Consider the following 13,065-nt stretch of genomic DNA (forward strand, 5'->3'; position numbering starts at 1 on the left):
TCTTGAGCACGTGACCACATTTTTTAACAGCCATAAAACCAACTTATCTGATCGTGGTCATGGTAACTAAGACCTTCTTGCCCTTACTGGGGGATGGGACCACAGATCCCAGAGTGAAGTTTAAAGATTTTTGGTACATATACCAAATAATTGTGTCTGATTTGTCTCAGTCATTACAGAGAAGGAGGGTAGAATGTGTGTGTTAGCTGGTAAAATGTGTGTCAGTTTGTGGATTGGTAAATTGGCCACTGATGGTTGTTGTTTTATTTATGAAGAATGTGGCAAAATCGTCAGCTGTTAAGGTTGATTAAGGAGGAGGAGGGTTGAGAAGAGAGGGGAAGGTTTTGAAAAGCATGCGAGAGTCAGAAGAATTGTTAATTTTGTTGTGATCGTAAGTCATTTTAGAGATATTAGCAGAGAAGGAAAAGAGGAGGGACTGATAAAGACCAAGGTCAGTAGGATCTTTTGATTTGCGCCACTTCCTCTCTGCACCCCTGAGTTTAGAACAATGTTCATGGAGAACATCAGATAGCCAGGGGGCAGAGGGGATGGCGCGGGCTGGCCTGGAGGAAAGTATCGGTATTAACGGAAATTAGATCAGTCAGATGCAGAAATCGATGTAATGGAAAAGGCAATGACGAGTGCAGAATATCACTGATCAACTGAATGATTCTTGGTCTCTATGTACACTGAAAAAAATGAGTCGTTGGATCAAAGTAAAAAAATTACTTCAACTTGTTACAAGTAATCGGTTTACTTTATCTCAACTTAAAAAAAATCATTTACTCAAATCACATTTCCATAGTCAACTTAAAGTAAAAATACTCTTTCAACCAAAGAGATTTGTTTAATTAGCATTAAATTAAAAATTATTATTTGGATTAACTTAATTTTTAAAACTTTTATATATTAAATATCAAAATAAATACAAAACAAAATTACAAACATGAAATATCACCAAATTTTTGTCTGAAAAAATAAGCCTTTTACACTCTGGAATCAAACATTTAACTGTTTATTTAGTGCAATCTTCCAACAAACTCACAGAAACCAGAATTTCCACTTGTTAAAACATGTGATGAAGAATTCATTTGATTTACAAAAGTCAATACTGAAACCGTTTTAGTGCATGACTTAATAAAAAAATAAAAAAATACATTCAATAATAAAACCGTCAACAATGTAATTTTGTACAACAACAAAAAAAACATCCATCAATAAATGTATACATCAATTCCATTTGCTATAGTAAAATTGTCACTTGACATTTCAGATTATCTTGCATTAAATTTAGGAATGTAACAGAAAACATTGAAAAGCCCTTAATATGGCATTGATAAATCATCCAATGTAACATCAATTCATTGAAAAAAAAAAAAAAACATTGAAACAAATCAACATTGAAAGCTCCTTAAAAGACATGACATGCAGGAACATTTAAAGGGTTAGTTCACCAAATTAAAATATTTTCAATGAGATCTGAGAGCTGTCTCACTCCTTCATAGGTTGCTATGTAATTTCATTCTGCCGGCCAAGACAAGTTAGTAAAGACATTGTTAAAATAGTCCAAGTGACTACAGTGGATCAACCTTAAGTTTATCAAGCGACGAGAATACTTTTTGTGTACAAAAAACAAACAAAACTTTCGACTTTATTCAACTATTAATTTTCTTGAGTTTGGGTCTTGAGTGAGTTCACGAGAGCGCCACGACACATGCGCGAGAACTGAGAAGATGACGCTCACGATCATTTGATGGGAAAAGGTTGAAAGGTAAGCCATTCACTTAGCAGCATTGGCAAGGAACTTATACGTTTTCTCGTTGGTTTTTCACGATTCGGACATCCAGTAAATGCACACTTTAGAACCATTTTAAACACTACATCGAGACTCATCTGCGGCATCTTCTCAGTTCTTGCGCATGCGTTGTGTTGCTTTTGTGAACACGTCAAGAAGATGAACGAAAGTCTTACAGGGATGGAACAACTTGAGGGTGAGTAAATACTGACAGAATTTTCATTTTTGGGTGAACTAACCCTTTAAAATCCATTTGCATCTTCGCTATGTCCATGACAATTTTTTGAAAGGCCTCAAAGGTATATTTAAGTACTTCAGGATACCTCAAGTTCTCAGTACGTGATTCCAAACATCATGGCACAAGCAGATGCAACTGAGGACAACTCATGTAAAACCTCAATACCATCAATGACAATGCTGATGTCCAGGGGAGTGCTTAGACCATCACTTTCACAGAGCACAAAAACTGTCCAAGTTCTCTCTGTGCTTCATCTTTCTGGCCAATCTGAAAGACACACAAGCAAAAAAAAAAAAAAAAGGAAACAATTCTTACTCAGAGAGCTAATTCATAAATTCAACTGCTCTTACCAAAAAGAAACCAATTACTTACCGTTATCTTCTGACTGGACTACAATGACTCCAAACTGTTGTCTTTCAACATCTGTATCTTAAAAAAGACAAACACAGCAATCACCAACTTTCATAAAGAATAGCTTATGCTTATGCATGAAGGATATGCTTTTGCACCTAAGAGCCAACATTTTTGCAAGTTTAGATATTTATAAATAATACGTTAAATAAGTTGGTGTAATTTGAACGTTTATCAATAATTATTTTCAAAGTTGCAAAGATGTCATGTCATACAGATTTCATAAAATAATGTATTTTGTGTAACATATTATGTAATAGGTCATTGTGTGCGTGTATGCATGTTTAAACTTTTATGACGTAATCGGAACCTACTGCAGTGTGTTAAAACATCAACAACGTAATTGATCAATCAAGTATTTACCATATATTTATTCTTTTAAGGTTATACAGTAGTATGTATATATGAGGCTACTGTCACTTTAAGAATTAACACACATACCAACAAAGACAAACTCGATTTTTTGGCAAATGTTTAAGACACAACCAAATGTGTTAAAGTGAATACTTGACTAGGTAGACATTTTCAATTAAAATAAAATATCTATGACCATTCAAACGCCATATGACACTAAAAAGAACTCAATTCAGTGCTGTGCAATATATTGATAAAGTGTAAATTCTCTGATGTCCACTTTGAATTCAAACTTTGAATTATTTGATAAAACACGTTTGCATTAATCAGTTAACTGATCCTCATGTGATTATAAATGTATGATAGAAACAAACTTAACTTAATTTGTAAGATTACTCACCATATGTAATTTTGTGTCCACCATGAGGTTATCCTGCAGCAAAAGAAGATGATGGTTGAGAAGAATTTTGTCCGTGCGTGGTCACTCACGTGGCTTAAACAGAATGCAAACTTGTCATTTGATTTGAAGCATAATCACACCAACTTAACTGTTGCTTGACTCATTTTAAAGTATTAACCACTCTTGCTACTTTATTTTTCTCCTTCGCCAATGTTTCTACATCAATCAAATGTCAGAAACTTATGCAATCCACTCAATGAACGAAATGTAGATACGCAATGTATTATATATAACATTACAATCTCTACCGATAGTAACAATTATATACTATTTTAGGGTTTTTCCTGGATCAAAATGAGTTGAAGGTGGTCAAATCCTGCTTGGAAAATAGGTATCTGAACTTGGGCTGTCACGATCGATTGTTCAATTTGGTAGACGAGGAGTTTTACCGCGACGCGCTGTTTGAATGCTGATCAAATGATTGACAGCTGCAGCGGAGGGAAGACGAGTTTGTGCAAACTTTAATTTAACGATGTAAAATTTCTTCTGTCCCTCACAACAAGATATGAAATGGCTTTACACCACTTAAATCATTACATTAGAATTTGTGAATGATTGAGTAACATTATTTCTGATTATTTATCGCGACAGGCCTAATCTGAGCCTGTCTGAGTTTTGAGGACAGCCGGATCGGGAACGCCATTTGACGGAGGCGGTCGCCTTGTAATTCTCAATGCAGGAAAAACCCAAATAAATAATGTAATTAAAAGTCCACAAATTATCTAACGTTACTAACGTTACTTAAGTATCTATTAATGGCTATCCATCGTTACTAGGCCTAACATTTATAGCTAACATTAACTGTAGCCTACACTTGAAATATCAGATGACTCTGACCAAAATAAAACGGATAAGTTATTCAACCAAACACATGCATGAATGCATTGAATTCTACTTTAATATTATACAAATGTATATCAACGGCGATAAAACTTAATGAAAACTTATTTTTAGGATTACTCACCAATACTGTGGATCCGCAACGGTCTTCATACAGCAAAACAAGATGGCGGCCGAACAGAAAATTCTCGACCCAAGCTTGATGACGTCAGTAGTCACGTGGTTTGGACGTGGACGTAAAATTGTAATTTGATTTAAAGCAATTATTTTAAATTACACCCAAACAAATTGTTTTACTTCAAGACAAATAAACTCAATTACATTAGACCAACGACAAGCCAGAAAAGTGAATGTATTGAGTCAGATCAAGTATAAAAAGTTCTTTAAACTAATGACAAGCCATATGCACTTTTTAGAGTGTAGCTTGGTCTCAAGCTTGGTCTCAACGTGACGGAATAACACACTAGGCTGTAGCTAGGGCTGTGCAGAAACTTGTGAATGATGCTCGTGCTATCACTGTTTATGAGGTCATTTTATGTTCCGGGAAAACTTAAGTTGTATGGTCAGTGTCGGTCACAGTGCCTTTTAATTGCTGTTTTTGATCCAGCAATTATTTATTTACAAATTAAGCACTGGAAATCCCCCTCAGAGGACAATCAAACTGATTTTGTGATTATGAATATAAGATTGACTAGCTGAATATCAGCTAGATGAAGGTAATGCACTCTCTTAGTCAGGGCTGCCAGACTCACGCAATTGACACTTTTCACACACTCTCACGCCACACATCCATTTTCTCACGCACAGAAAAATTGCGGAGCAAAGAGGTACTTTTAATATTAAACTAATTCTCAGCTCTTAGATTCCGTCAATTTTATTACGAAATTCAGACAAAAATACGTTTGGCGCTTGTAAATGTGACGTGACAGATCGCTGCAGAGCGCCTCAGTTCAAGTGCACGTGAACCGATCATCTACAGTACAACTTACCGAAAGTATACATAATATCGACCAATTTGTGTTTTTCAACCACGGAAAGAGGTCATTATAACAGCAGGAGAACAATTCTGTCACATAACGTTACATTTACCTCAGGAAAGCCATTTAATGACCATAGCATGTTAATTGAATAGAAAAAATAGCTAGATAGGAGATTTTGCTGAGCACTATATTACATTTTTATTATATTTTTACTTATGTCATTAAATAATTGTTATTATAACAAAAACTGCATTATATTTAATTTAATTTGTTATTTTTAACCTTTAAAAATACCAGCAGATTGGGCCCTCTATGTTTACAGCATTAGGTGAGATTATTTTTTTAAATAAAATTAAAATAAACATGTATCCAAATTAGTCAATATTGAATCCAAATCGGATTCAAATCACAAGAATGGAATTGAAATCTTGAAATTGAAGTAAAAAAAAAGTTGAGTGCTACATGTGGTGTTTCACATCTGCTTACATCACTCACCCTTGAAGAAATGTTGAAGAATGTAAATTTTACATCTTTATCATGTGATGCATTCAATGAAACAGTAAACTGAATGTGAAAAGAAGGCTGAATCCAGTACATTCAAATGAACATGACTCACTAACTACACCACAATTATTTAATATTTATGTAATCACATACCACACAAAATTAAATGCACAATACAGTTAAGATATGAAGACAAATGAGTGTATGCAAAGCCATTTGAATAAATCAACTGCATTTTACAGTGTACTGCAAAATACACAGTTAGTTCATACACAAAACATTAATCAGCGTAATGGACAAGCAGAGCAAAATACCCTGTCGGCTCTTCCTGTTGGTGAACCATAGTCTCTAAAAGGCGATGATTGCCAGTCTTATAAAAAGACTATATTGCTGAAAAAGAAGTGGGTTAGGCCCATAATTCAGCTGTCTGGGTTGCCATTTATAGCAGGGCAACATTTGTTGAAGATGACCAGCTGCACCTACTCCAGTGGGAAGAGTGAGATTAGACAGAGGAAAAATGTCATTACATTAGTTTACTTCAAAATTGTGCATTTAGAAATAAGGGTAAACTCTCATCCATCATTAGAAAATTCAGTTTTCTGACAGAAAAATTTGTTTTAGATGTATACACATATCACCATCCATAATGAAAAATCCCACGGCTGTCATCCCAATGGAGAGATCCTCAGCCAGACTTCATTCTCCAACTCCACAGCAGCTGGATCCCATCTGCAGGAACAGGTGATACAGAGACCTTTCTTGTTTTTTATGGAGTAACCTCTGAGTAGTCTATGTGTTTAATGTCCTTAATAAATCAAGGACGGAAGTAGCAGGCAGCACATCAAGAGTCATACATGTTTAAAAGATGTCTGCTCATTGATTGATTAATTGATTACTGTTTCATTCATTCATATGTTAAAATGATATTACACAGTTTTTAGAATCAAAGTCAACTAAATCTGAAACTATACTCTACAGCAACATGCAACAACAGCAAAAAGCTTATTTTCGGCACTAATCCCATGAATTTCACTGTGGTAAATCCACATGCAAACTCCTCAGCCTACATATAAATCCTGGATTCTTCAGCCATCTGCTTAAGTTACTCATCACTCAAATCACTGAGTGTGTAATTTCTCATTTAGGGGCTTCTATACGAGAAGGGTGGAAATGTGTCTACATATCCCTGTGTTGACATGTCTCTTCTCCCGACCATCTGTTCGGTGGTTACTATTGCCCCCTAGCTTGTGTTTTGGTTACTGCAGTAAGATGGTTTCTAAGGAGAGAAAGAAAGAAAAATTTAAATCTGCTGAAAAGGAAAGACAGCCCTGTATTTATCAGTCTGAAAAATACAGGGCATGGCTGGTTAGCATGCAAGGCACTTACAGTAGCCCATGCTGGTAAGTGGCATAACTACACCATTATGTTGGTTAAAATCACCAATAAACATGCTGGAGGAAAAAAGTATGTATATAAATTGCAGCCATGTATAAAGAACCATATCAAATAAAAATGGTAATTCTGTACTCTTTGCCATAACAGCCATCTATTGTATCTGTGCTGAGAGCACAAATTATCTGAGTCCATACACAATTAATTGTCCCACATGCTACTGTAACATATTAGGTCCAAGGATGACGAAGGTAGATAATAAATCAAAGTTCACTTTAATAAAAAAGGCAAATAGGATAATCTGAGATCGCACAGGCACGCAAGAGAAAACAATACCGGACAATGAATGAGACCTCAAGAGACAGGCTAATGATGAACAGAATACACACAGGTGTGGTAAACAGTTAATGAATGTCCATGGTAACAGATTAGTGATGGGAAATAGAACAAAGGGAAACATGTGACTGAAGAGAAACAAACTAAAAGTCCATGAAAACACTAAAACACACATATTGTGACAGTTACAATCAAGCTTATACATTTTTCCATTTTTAAATTTTATGTTTTTAATAATGTACCAGGAGCACAGACATACCCTTGTCAAAAAACTTTGTACTCAATCGTATTGAATGTGCACTTGTAGTGTACTTTAAATCTTAAAAATATACTTTTAAAAAGCTGTACATGCAGAATACAATGAAATAAAAGGCCACTTAAGTGTACTTAAATATGTTAACACATTTTTTAAAAAGTGCACTTTATAATAATGACAAATAAAAAGTTGTATTTTGAAGTACATTTTAATTATTTCCATTTTAATCCTTTGTTGTGCTTTAAAAATACACTTATTTTGATGTTATATAACATAAAGTACTGTACTTACAATAAATGTAGTTATTCGAAATCACATACATTTTTTTGTTATTGTATATTACATTACAATATAATAAATTATTATATTATATTATAAATATACCATATTGCAACTTTATTATTACAAAAATATAAATATAAACATGTTTGAATACATAATATTCAAGTTTAAAATTACATTAGTTTAGTTTACCATAAGTGCTTGTCAGTACATTCAGCAGTCCACTTTAACCATTTTAATATTTCAAATAAAATAAAATAAAAAGTAATTAATTATGAAATTACAAATAAAAATGTACTTAAATCCTACTAAAGTTGGTAGAAGAGCACTCTTAATTTCAACTAATTGCATTTAATATAAATTTAAACTATAAATATGTTCATTAAATTGCAATTAACATGCAATTTGTTTGCACTTAACTATCATTTAAAGTATGTTATTTCCATAATAAGTATGCTATGCATCTTTTTCACAAGGGTATATCATAACGATTGGGAAATTGCTGTGTAAGGATTAACTTTTCACAATTTTTCTGTGACACCACAGTAATTAGTGACATAATTTATGGCTCAGGTAATTCATAAAAAAAGCATTAGCAGAGATGCGCCAACCTTCCAACTGCCTTTGAGATGCTCAGGAATGCTAATGTTAATACTGAATGCATACTCATTTTTGATGACAACCAGAAATGTCACACCGATAAAAGCTCAGTACACTCCATATTGTGAACCACAGAATAAGATATTTATAAATCTGCAAAAACGTACTGTTCGAGCAATCCAATTATCAGTGGTGAATTGAAGTGAAGGGCTTGGATGTTGTGATGCTGTGTGCATCAACAAAACAAAATAAATGAACAAAGCTCTGTGACTGCTGTTGATTAGAAGTCATGCCCAAAGGGAAAAGTCACAGATGGCATTCTGTATGTTTTATAGGCGCTCACTCTGTCAGCCAATGCTAGGAATACCAAGAGACCTATCAGAGAGAGAGGGAGCACCGCTCAGAGAAAGAGAGAGAGAGAGAGAGAGAGAGAGAAATATATTAAAGACATCTCTAGCAGGCATGATTCGAAATAACCCCCCTTTCATCACTGATAGTGAGCAGGATTTATGAGTGTACAGATTGTTTCACTCTGTTGTTGATGGAGTGGAGGCAATCAGGGACAGAGGCTGTTGTTAGAAACACACTAAAGACATAAAGTGCAAGGCAGTGCTGCCCATTCTGCGGAGATAGCATTGACCATTTTATTGTCTGTATGAAAGTTGCCATTTTTCCCTCCCATTGAACACCTCTATATGAAAGCCTCACTTTACTTTACTGTGTGTGTCCTTCTCTCTCTCCCTGTTTCGTTCGCTCTAATTCATACTGCCTGTGTGTGGGAAGGCACTTCTGCTCCTTGTATTACACTACTGATAAGAAGAGGACAACTGGATTCAGCCCTGGTTTGACTGTCTCACTGCTGGGAGAAACTCAATTATCAGAACGTTACAGCAGTTTGCCCTTTGGGCCTTCTGCTTACGCAGTCTCATTCACATGTACACACACATAAGCCTTACTTTATTGCAGACACAGACTGCAGTAAGAGGTGTGATGGACACTAATGGTGAAACAGCATGTCAAGTAAAATGTTTGACTGGGTAAAGACAGATTGTCAGACAGAGAGAGAGAGAACAAAAATCGTGGGTTCTTTTCAGCAACTGTGAAGCATAAGATATTTGAAACTGACTGTTTTTGTCCAAGCAAAATCAGATTTAGAATTTTGTCCCCGCAGTTTTCTTCCTGCCTTCTTGAGGGGCTTATTTTGTTAATAATGAATATTGGTCTGTTTTTTTGTTTGTTTGTTTTTTTACCACAATAACAATGTACTGTACATACTGGAAGAGTATACTGTACATTGTACATGATTGGCCACAAGAAAAAAAAATACAGTATATCATCAAAGATTTTGAGGAATATCACTGTTAGCATAATATATAGCCCCAACTTTGTTAACACTCATGTTCTGTTTGGGGTGTTGAAGACCATTAATAATCTATTTTAATAGCTTGGAAAAAAGTACTAAACATTCTTTTCTATAATATTTCCTAATCTTATGAGAACTACACTGCTTATGAGTACTAATACACTTCAACTTCCCCATTAAGTCAAAGTATTTTAAACATAATAATAAGATAAGATATACATTGATTATGTATTTTTAAAATGAATCATTAAAATGTAAAAATAAAATAAAATAAAAATGTGTGTGTAATGTGTGATTTACTGTTAAATCATAAGACATTTTTACAGTAAGTGATTTGAAATCTTCTTGAAAATGGTTTTAAAACCATATGCAAACAGCATGAAAGCAAAGAGTGGAGAAATTGGCACATGTGCTTTAAAGTAATGATAAATATTTTTCCATTTCTTTATTGTGGACACTCTCATTTAATCATTACCATGATCAATCCCCTTCCCAAACTTCAACCAACTTTCAATGTCAGTTCTTACTCTACAGAAACAACAGTTCAACATGTTTTCCCCCTTAGGAAGTAGACTCCTTTGAAAACTTCCCAAACACCAGCAGGATTATTCAATTTAATAAAGAAAAGCCTCCAGTTCAGCCACATCAACAGTCTCCAAAGAGAATCTCCCCCATGACTGGCTTGGTGTTGGTCCTCAGAACGCAGAATTGCAGGCCATCACTCCAGGCTGGTAGTGCCGATAAGCATTGTGACCTGATGGGAAACACAGTTCTCCAGGCTTTATCAGTTTCAAACAGAGGACTTCATGCTCCATAACTTTTCAGCCCTACAGATAAGCGGTAGCTTTCTCGCAACATTATGAAAGAACATTGAGGCTCTTAGTTACATAGTTAGATAGTTACATGGTACACATCTCTCTAACATAACCTGTCACGAATGGGTAGTGGTAATGATCGCATGAAGATGAGCAATAACACAAACAGTCTTTAATAAATCCAATTAGGAAACACAGGAAAATTATAAGGATAAATAATATAACACAACGACATTCAAACTAAGAAGATACAGAATATAAAAATTAGACCGTTACATTAACAAGCATGAGCTGCAAATACAATTGGACAACAGTTTATGGACTTGTGTGGCAAATGAGGGAAAAAAAAGAGCTTGATTCACAGAGATATATGTTACCGGAAAAGGAAATGGAAGTTGAACATGGGACAGGTTCTGATTTGTTTAAAATAATCTGAATACTGTTGTAACGGATGTGCAAGAATCATGATTCTGTTTTTCCCTGCACACAAAACTCCAGAAGCCTTATCATTATAAATTTTGGCCAAACTTTTAACGTTTGACCTGTAAATGTAACTCATAGCCCTAAAGCCGCTAGGTCTGCGCTGTGTGGCAACTTTTACAGCTCTTCCGACACTTAATGGCATCTCAGAGACATCCCTGAACCTGAAACCAACATTCTTCTTCCCCTGTGGGGAGCTGCAAAGAGACCCACAGAGAGATAACGAAACTTTCTCCTGCTACGTGACATCACACACACACAAACGTTTCTTTACACTCATCATGTAAGTCATTACTAAGATGTATTTGATAGGTTTGTGCGTTGCATAGCTGGTTAGCCCTTTCATGCCATAGTTCTGATTTTCTGATTTGTAACTTGGAAGTGTTTCTCCTAAGTAATGTTCTCAAATAGAAATATGGTCTTGTAACCTGACCCCCCTGCTATAGGATAACACTTTACAACACCCCCGGGAGACTGAGTCATCATCCCACACACACATACACACATACACACACACACACACACACCTTTGTGTGTAACTTAGGATAGAAATATCCCTTTAACGTACACTCCAATATGTATGTGTGATTAGTTGTTGCTTTATAATAGAGGTGTAGTTCTCTTACGAGAGGTTCTCTCGTATTGCGCAAGTTGCTTACGCTACGGGAAAGTCTGATGTGAAGCCAAAAATTATCCTTAATTTTGTATTCATTGTCAACGCAGTGCGGCAGCCGGCAGACCAAGGCAGGCTGTATAAGCGTGCTCAATGGCTGCTCGGCGGCAACTGCTTAAGCCTATCAGTGAGCCTCGTGAAACGCGGCCTCCAATGAGGGCGCTTTGCGCCCTCCACACCCTTCTAACCGTCAAGATGGGTGTGGCCAGAGTGTATATAACGAAGGCTCACAGGCTGAATATTTGATTTTCTTGTCTTCAGCGAAGCTCTTCGCATCGCTGGATCTTGAGAGCCGCCGCCGTTGAAACCAGCGACCAGCAAGCCTAGGACAGCGCCTGAAGAAGCCGGCCGCCTTCGCCGCCTTCAGCCATCCGTGCCTGCTACGCTATCCGGCGACATATCCTTTTACTGCTGTGTGTGTTCGCCTACTGCGACACATACTTTCTCTCATTCTAAAAGAGCACGAGGCGTTTTTCTAAAAATGCCTCGTTTTTTCCTGCGGCTTGTGCCGCGCCCCGCTCAGCAACGGAGACCGCCACCTCTTCTGCGCTCTCTGCCTGGGCCGCGAGCACGCCGCCACCGCACTCTCTACGGGCGGCTGCCCCGAGTGCGAAGAACTTTCAATGTCGACCCTGCGGGCTCGACTTGAAGTTTTCGACCAAGCTGTCGTTCCGCCTGTCCCTGCCGGGCCGCGCAAGAAGAAGCGCCGCTCGCAGAGACCTCCGGACACTGATGTGACTGAGGAGCTCGCCGGAACTTCTCCCTCGAGCTTCTCTCTCGCTCGCTCTCTCCGCCCCCCCTCCCGGCCGTTCAACCGCCGGCTCTCGCCCGCGCCGCCGCCGCGTCAGGGGATGAGGCGAATGAGATAGATACACTCCCTCTGTTCGAGCCGCGCTACTGCGCCGCTCACAAGGGATGGCAGAAGTGGACGGTCTCGGAGCGAGCTTCCTTTCCCTTTGTTCAAGCCGCGCTACTGCGCCGCTCACAAGGGATGGCAGAAGCGGACGGTCCTGGAGCTCTCTTTACAATACAAGAAAGCTACTCCGTCCTCGCGCGTCACTCACCGGCGAAAGGAGAACAGAGTGTTTTCGTCCCGCCCTGGCCGGACCTACCTCCATTCCTCACACATTTCTCAGTCCCCTCTTGAGTTCAGGCGACTGGAATTGTTCATATTGCAGTATACGAGCCTGTTATAAATACACGCACGCCTGCAAGCAAACGCCGTCGCAAGACATGACGCTCTTATATGCTCGCTCTAACCGAAAGCTAATGTATTCTCCCCTGTG

At 37.3% G+C, this 13,065-nt stretch overlaps 1 long non-coding RNA gene across 1 annotated transcript; it reads right to left on the reverse strand.

Annotated features, from left to right (window-relative positions):
- Window positions 1-945: 945 nt before the first annotated feature.
- On the reverse strand, window positions 946-3,276 carry LOC311078243. The gene is made up of 3 exons (XR_014605090.1): window positions 3,199-3,276; window positions 2,406-2,462; window positions 946-2,300 (listed from the first exon to the last, which is right to left on the reverse strand). It is a non-coding gene; the product is annotated as an uncharacterized lncRNA (long non-coding RNA).
- Between the last annotated feature and the right edge of the window lie 9,789 nt (window positions 3,277-13,065).

This window comes from Abramis brama (assembly GCF_963993115.1).
Source record: "Abramis brama genome assembly, chromosome: 2".
Taxonomy (NCBI): Eukaryota; Metazoa; Chordata; class Actinopteri; order Cypriniformes; family Leuciscidae; genus Abramis; species Abramis brama.